This window comes from Solanum lycopersicum, chromosome 5, assembly GCF_036512215.1.
Source record: "Solanum lycopersicum chromosome 5, SLM_r2.1".
Classification (NCBI taxonomy): domain Eukaryota; kingdom Viridiplantae; phylum Streptophyta; class Magnoliopsida; order Solanales; family Solanaceae; genus Solanum; species Solanum lycopersicum.
The window spans coordinates 60,079,778-60,087,932 of record NC_090804.1 but is presented as its reverse complement, the minus strand read 5'-3'; the positions used below and the strand labels follow the sequence as shown (position 1 = coordinate 60,087,932).

The window sequence follows — 8,155 nt, the reverse complement described above, 5'->3', positions numbered from 1 at the left end:
TGACACTAATAAGGATTACCATAAGTATTTCAATATTTTATCCTAATATGTAATAGATCTTTTACAAAATATTTCTCCCTATGTCCCAATTTATATGACTTACTATCCTTTTTAGTCTGTCCCAAAAAGAATGATATACTTCAATATTAAGTAATTATTTAACTATAAAATGTCTATTTTACCCTTAATGAAAAAATTTACAACCACACATATTTCTATGATTAATTTAGGGCCACAAGTTTTAAAAGTCTTCCTTCCTTTCTTAAACTTTGTATCGATTCAAACTACCTCAAATAAAATGGGACAGATGAAATATTAGTCAATTGATATTTGAGTAAGACTATCATAGAGAGGAAATTTTACAAAACAAAGTGTACTTGGTTGTTCATGATGGTTAAATAAAAGTTTGTGTGTCGATGGTCGCAAACTATTGTAGAATCTCAATTCGAGGTAAATTCGAGTTATTTTAGGTTGTCATGACTTGTTTTTGTGCTGTAAATTTTGAATTGTTGTATGTTGGTGCTCTTGATTGCTCCATGGCCCCTATTGTGTTCCATTTTTGAAGAAACATGATTCCCATTTGATTCAAAAGTTGTCCTATTTTCATTAATGTGTATTTGGTGTTGAAATGATTGTATTGGCGTTGTGATCCTATTTTTGATAGTGTGACAACATTTTGAGGCCATTCACAAGGGAAAGGCTCTGACATTGTGATTAGAACACAAGATTAGCCTAAAGTTAGACTACGACTTCCCTTCTCTTAGGTTGAGGTTGAATGTGTAATAACATGTTGATTAGACTGAATTGGGGGCGGGTAGCTAGTTTTTTTATTTGCTTTTCTTGATACCATGTTATCGGACATGATTGGCTCTGTTTTAAGCTTAATACCATGCTAGTCGAGGATTATGTCTTTAGTTCTATTTTTGTTGTTATTATGGTATAATTTAGCATGATGGGCCTTAATTTATGACTAGACTAGTTTTTGCCTTAGACTGCGATACTTGTTGTCTTTAGGACTTATTTGTTCTCCGACATTGTTCCAGACAGTTTAACTCATTATAAAATGAAGTAGCAGACTTAAGTATAATAGAATGAGTCTTAGTAAGTTGAGTAGTTTTTAATATCCTTGAGTACTCCTAGAGTTGAGTTTAAAATTTGAAAAGTGGTAAGTATGTTACCATTTTTATCAAGTTTCAAACTTATGTTAAGCTTTAGAATTTCCCTTACATACTCGTATATTCCACGTACTGAGCCATTTGGCCTGCATCTTTTCATGATGCAGACACGAGTATTCCGAATCTTCAAGAGAATCTTAGTTGATACATCTAGAGTTCAAATTACCTATGGTGAGCCTCCTTGCTTCTAGATCTTATTTACTTTTCGATTTAGTTAGGATATCGTGGGTCTTGTCCCGACTTCCATCATTGTCAGTTAGAGGCTCCATAGATAGTGTAGTTGACGATTCTATGTTATTCATTTATTTTATTTAATCTTATAAAGACTTAAGTTGCCTATTTTTAGGTTAGTATATATTTGATTATTCAATATTTTCTTTTGGGTTAAAGCTTGTTAGTAACTTTTATGAACTTTTATTTTAGTTTTTAAGCTTTTGTGTGATTAGGTTAGTCTTCCGCTAATAGTCAGCTAGGATGAGGGTTCGCTTTTTTAGGGTAGCATATCTCTTTTTTATATACGAGATTCTGAACGAATTCAAAATACACCATCAGAGTTTTTCAAGTTGCAAAAACTAGATGACATGCATCCGTTGGTGCAAGCCAAAATTGGTCTTTGCTTTCTCAAGCCTTGGGATGTGTTTGCAGAGACCAAGAGATTCGGTCACCGCCTTTGCAAGGTCCAGGCCACGTTTGAAAAGGGTTAGGCTCTGGCCTTTGCTTTCGCAGGGACTCCACCGCATTCGCAGGCCCTGAGCTTTCCTTGCCTTCACGTTCGAAGGATTCTTGCCACATTTTCAAAGGTTAAACATCTTGCTTTTTGAATTTGCGACACCTCTAAGTTGCATTAGCAAAGAGGAAAATACAAGGCAGTGTAAGTACCAACTTCCATCAGCAATTATACTATAAATTTAACTCCATTTTTAGTGGTTTGAAGTCATGTAATCACGAACTGTTGGGGAATGTATGTGGATGGTTGGAACTACCATAGGCTCTCCATTCGAAGAAAATTTGAGTTATTGTAGGTTGCCATTACTTGTTTTTAAGCTCTAAATTTTTAGTTGTAGCAAGCAAGACTAAACTAAGGATACCAATAAGACCATCGCCCAGTAGATAATAAGCTCCCAAGGGCACTAGCCCAGTTAGCAAGAGTAAAGATGTGGGAACCAATAAGAACATCGAAGTGTTTGTTGACAACCAATTTTGACCCTCTCCGAAAGGAATTAATTCACGAGCTTCTTACATCCCAAACGAGTTGAAATAATAACTTTATAAAACTCAAAATATCTTTCTTAAAGTCATCTTAAAGTAGCTTTAGTCGATTTTTTTTATAATTTAAATAATATATCTTTTATATGTTTTATATAATTACCTTATTTCATAAAATACTCAAAAATCATCTCAAAAAAAATTTTAGTTTTGCTTAACACTTTAATAAATTAACTTTGTCTAAATTAGTATTCTTATGTTTTGAGTCTCTAGTTATAATTAAGTTAATTATTTTATCTTGTTTTAACTAAAAAGCTCGTCAATTAATAAACGTCAATTCAATTTATTTAAACTTTGGCCGAATTCGCTAATTTAACTAAATTTGGTTACGTTGTAATTTCACTTGGCCAATGATAATCTAATGGCTAATTTAAATCTGGCCTTACCCTTTCATCCTCCAATCTCTTAAGAGTAAAATTTGGGCCCGTTTCATCTATTTCCATTGGCCCATTCCTAAAATTTTCGTCAGCCCATTTTACCTTGATTTGAATTAAGGAAAAATTAGTAAAGTAGTCAAAATAAATAACATGTTTAGTAAAAATATCCATATTTTATAAATATTAGCAATAATGTTAAAAATGTCATTATTTTTAAAAATTTATGTGTCCCAATTTTCTTCCTATTTTATCTCTCTTTTTCAATTAATTCTATATATCCTTTTTTTAAAAAAAAATTATTCTCTCTCATATTTATCTTTTCAAATTGTTAATTCTCTCTCCCATTTAATTTTTTTCTCTCTCTTATGGTTATCTTTTCTGATTTTCCTCCAACATTCAAGTTGCAAATATTTTTTTGCCATATATTTTGGTTGTTTTTTAAATCCAAAATTGAATCAACAAGAATCCCTTTGATTAAGGTATCTCTAATCTTTATCCTATTTTCAGATTTCTTTTCTAATTTTATTTTTGTTTAAATCTTAAAAAAATGTTGTTTGTATTTTTCAATTTCCGTTGTGATTTACTCTCAAATGGCTGAATCCAAGAGGCTTACTAGAGGTATTCATCTTAATCAACCAATTTCTGGTGATTTTTCATCCTTTAATTTCTTTATTACTTAACAAATAGTGTATAATGTATGATCCGCTGCTAAAATGAGGGAAGAAAGAGGATAAGAACATTTACAAGACTCATTGGTGTGCAAAACCTTCTTCAAATTTAGAACGCAAATATAAAATCTTTGTCTACTCGTGAGGATCTTGAAAAAGACGACGAAGATCGCGAACAATTTTCTATTAGTTTGTTTTGTATTTATAGTTCTTTTTTAGAATTTGGTATGCTTTCTTAATTTGTATTCAAATCACTATGTATACTATCAATATTTGTATTTATTAAAAATTTCATGTTGTATGGTTTATGAATCTTGTATTTGTCCCTAATTTGTATTCATCCAAATGTATGTCAACTAGTTATGTATTATATTTATAAGAAGAACAACTTTCTATTAGTTTATTTGTATTTGAATACAAATACAAATAATAGACATATTAGAATGAATACGACTTAGAAAAGGAAACAAGATTTTGAAAAGAAAAATAAATATACAGTGAAAAATATATACGAATACAAATGTATTTCTTAAATAGCTACATTTTATTTGACATACATATTGGAATGAATACAAACTAATAAAGGTATGTAAACTGAATTTGATATTTTTTTCTAATTTGTATTTATTCTAAATGTATTTCAACTAGTTATGTATTTTATTTAAGAATGAGTACACCAAATATTCAATTATTTCTTTTCAATTTTATATTTCATTCACTTTTTCATCACACAAATTTTTTTGTATTTTATATATTATTATACAAAATTCTAAATAAAAACTAGAATAAATAGAAATACAAATAAAATACATATTGAAATGAATACATATAGGATTTTTGAAGAAAAAAATAACTATATAGGGAAAAAATATATAAAAATACAATATATTTCTTAAATGACTATTAAATTCGGCATACCTATTGGAATGAATACAAACTAATAAAAAACTATAATAAATATAAGAATATATTGTGGAATGAATATAATTTTAAAAAGGTAAAAATTCTGGAGAAAAAAAAATTAAATTTTATTTGAAAATATAACTGATGAAAAAATTAAGGATGCTTGCCTTTTTTTGAAATATTCCCCCCTTAATTTTCTTCTTTTTGTTATTAAATAATTATATTCTTTAAATAAAAATAAATAATAAAAATATACATAACAAACTAAAATGACATTTTTACTAAATATGAAAGTTATTGCTAATGAGTCCTCTTAAACGCTAAAATATTAACATTTTGAAAAATTTCTCTTGAATTAATTTCCAGCAAATTCTTTTTCGTGATTCAGTCAGCCCAACTCCCCTTGAACGCGGCCCATTCCAATAGACCCGATCCAGCCCCAATCTCTTCCCAAAAGAGACGCAGAATAGCGTGACAATTCCCAAAAAAATAACGCCCCAAAGTAGAGACCAGTAAGATAATTCTTTGTCCCTTTCTTCAACGTTCCTCTCCTCTTTTCGTACCAGCAGCTGCAAATCCGTCCTTGTGGCCTTGAGATGGGGCCACATCGTTCGCCAAGGACGCTCGAGTCAATCCAAGCCTTTGGTTTCCTTTCCTCTTCCGGAATGGAGCCGAATCGTCAGGAAACGGTGTCTCCCTCAATTTGTGAAAGAGATTTGGACTTTGAAATTCGAATTTGGACCCATCCTCACTCAATTTCCCCCAATAATCGAACCCTAATAACCCCTATGTATATTCTCTTTCGCTTCATTGTAAAAGGGGGAAATTTTTTTCGCTGACAGAAAACTTTGCTTGGTGAATAGTTGAAATTTGAGAGGAAAATATAGTAAACTATCAGCTGCAATTATTTGAGGATAAGTTCTCAGAAGCAAAAAAAAAAAAAAAAAAGTGAGAGTTTAGGCCTTGTTTGAGGGCCTTGCTTGTTTCTTCGTTCACCGGGGTTTTCTTTGAGTCGTCGGAAGTTGGCGCTTTCAAAGCTGGTTAGATATCCCTGTTTTGCTCGTTTGACTATCGACTGTGTGAGTTGCTTGTATTAATTTTTTACTCACTATTAGCTGCAAAGCAGTAACCAATCTGCCTATTAGCCCATGAGGTTGTGTGTTTACGTCCTCGTTGAAATTTTGATGTTTCATTTGGCCCCGAACCCTTGCTTGTGCACTACTTTAATCTTCTTATTTCCTTACTGTCTCAACTAGTTACTTGTGAAGGCTATGGATCAGTAATGATTTCATGATCTACATTTCAAAAATGTGTGTCTCTGTTGTTTACTTTGGTCTAGTTGATATTTTCTAAGGAGGTCAAAACCATGCTTATTTGTCGTTTAATTCGATTCCTTTGGCTACATTTTCGTATTTGATGCTTAGAGGCTGAATGAATTTGAAACATCTCTGTAAATTCGTGTAAGTTCAGTTTGTTTGAGATCATTCTTCATTTTGATAGGAACTTTGTTCGAGTCGGGATTAACTCTGTTTTGCTCGAAAGTTGCTTATTATTTGTAGTCAGCTCCTTGAAATATCGTGAAACTTATCCGAAATGGACATTTGTTTCCCTCTTCTGTTTGTCTTGGTTCAATTTGCTCTATAAGTATGTTGGCCAGCTCTAGTGCTCGATTAGAAGCTCTTAAAATGGCATACTGTCATCCCTAGATTAGAAATCGCAACTTCGGTTTGGATCATAAGTATCTATTAATTGTTTGATATATTGAGGCGTACAAAACTTTTTTTGGAGGATGTTGTCAGTTAGAATACCAATAGTTTTCCAACCTTTGGTCTACATTTGAAGATACCTATCTTAGTTTTAGTTGCCATCTTTCTCGGCTACTTATATGGTGTCTTTGCTTAATAATGATCTCCTTGCATTCTATACTTTATTTCATGTCTATTTGCATTTATGCATAACATGTTCGCTCGGAGGAATAAACTCCTTTGGTTTTGATTATTCATAGTCATATTTTACTTCCTTTTATAATGGTTTGGGAAAGAAAAAAAAAAGATCTTACTAGTTTTCTCTTTGTTTAAAAGGTTGGATTTAGCAATGTAAGATCTCACCGAATGAATTATCTTGACTTTGGCATGAGGTGTTCCATTGGAATAAATATGCAGCATGTTTTCTGTTAATACATTTGAGTTGAATTATCTATATGTTCCCTGAACATGGTATGTTCTTAAGTATGCATACACGCACAATACATGCTACTGTCTAGAGAGTTTTTTATTTTTTTAAAGATTTTGTTTGTGTTATTCACTTGGTCTTCCTTAGAGTCATGTATTTTAGCCTCATTCAAATCCCTTAAGTAGCTTTCCTTTATTTTTAAAAGTAATATCTGCTTTCTTTTAATATATATCTTGTTTCTTATATTATTTCATATGCTAACCCATTTCTATTTTATCGCATGTAAAAAATTTCTTCGGGTCCTTACGGACTTTACTTCATCCATTTGCATCCTCTCATCGAGACGTAAAGGCTCACACCACCGTATCCGAGTCGTCCATCCCGTTATAACTGGTGTACAGATCAAAATCAGCAAATTTGTTGCTGGGAATTAATTTGCAGGTCCCCGAAAAGCCGAAAAACAGGTCGATATACATCCCGTATACACTGGTATACAATGTGAATATACAATATGCAGTTGGAAAACGTTTCCAGGAAGTTAAAAACGCAAAAATACAAAGTTTTGGTTTAAATTTCAGGTTCAGGAGCGCAAAACTCGTCAATATACACAGCTTATGCATAGAATATACACTCAAAAATGTATCATGACTTTGGAAAGAAAATAGGCCTAAATGCCCTAAGACCTGCAGCAGCAGAATTTGGGCCCAGGGCCCAAATTTGATGTTTCCTCCCCTTCTTATTTATTTATCATGATAGTTGACTAATTATTTTATGTGATTTTGGTTTAATTTAATTATTCTCCTATGATAGACATTCCTCTTATTTATACATATATTTATTTATATACAAATAATTTTACCTGGTTTTTGTTCTACTTCTTGGTCTTTGTCAACCCTTAAGTTTAAAGGTCATCCCCTGAGCTATGAAAAAGAGATAATTAATTTAGATGATAATGTTAAATAAGAGAAAAGAAAAATAATATATACATGTGTAAAAAATTATTTTTACAAGTCACTTAGCTTTTATTCTATTTTTGGTCTTATTAACCCTTTATGTCACCCCCCCTTATAAATGATTTTCCCTTTTTCCTGAAAAAAAGTTTAGTTCAATAGTAGTAAATAAAAAAGTAATAAATAAAGTCTCCTTAATTCGTTAAAATTTAAAAATTATTAAAAAGTCATTTTAGTCAAATCGCCGGTCAACCGTAGGTTAGCGGGCATTCAGAGGGCCTAACACCTTCTCGGAATGTACATTTGATCTTCTAACCATCCTCAATAGATTTTTATTTTTTAAAAATCTTTTTAAAAATAATTTTAAGTTTTTTCTTGATTTTTACTAAAAATAAAGTGGTGACTCTGTTAATTTGGAAAATTGATTTCTCTTAAATCATAAGATTAATTGATTTTTCAAAACTTAGTTAATAGTAATTTTTTCTTTTACCATATATTTTATTAAAACAGTATCATGTATCATCTATAACCCAAACTACAGTGGAATAACATTTAACCCAAGGAATCGATAAAAGGCTCTCCGTTTGCACAACTCCAATCTTGAGTTACCCAATAAAGCATAAAACCTCTATAATCACAAAGGG

General features: G+C 31.3%; 1 long non-coding RNA gene across 1 annotated transcript; it reads left to right on the top strand.

Annotated features, from left to right (window-relative positions):
- Positions 1–4,757: 4,757 nt before the first annotated feature.
- On the top strand, positions 4,758–7,411 carry LOC101248879 (uncharacterized). The gene is made up of 2 exons (XR_011221381.1): positions 4,758–6,605; positions 6,913–7,411. It is a non-coding gene; the product is annotated as an uncharacterized lncRNA (long non-coding RNA).
- The last annotated feature ends 744 nt before the right edge of the window (positions 7,412–8,155 follow it).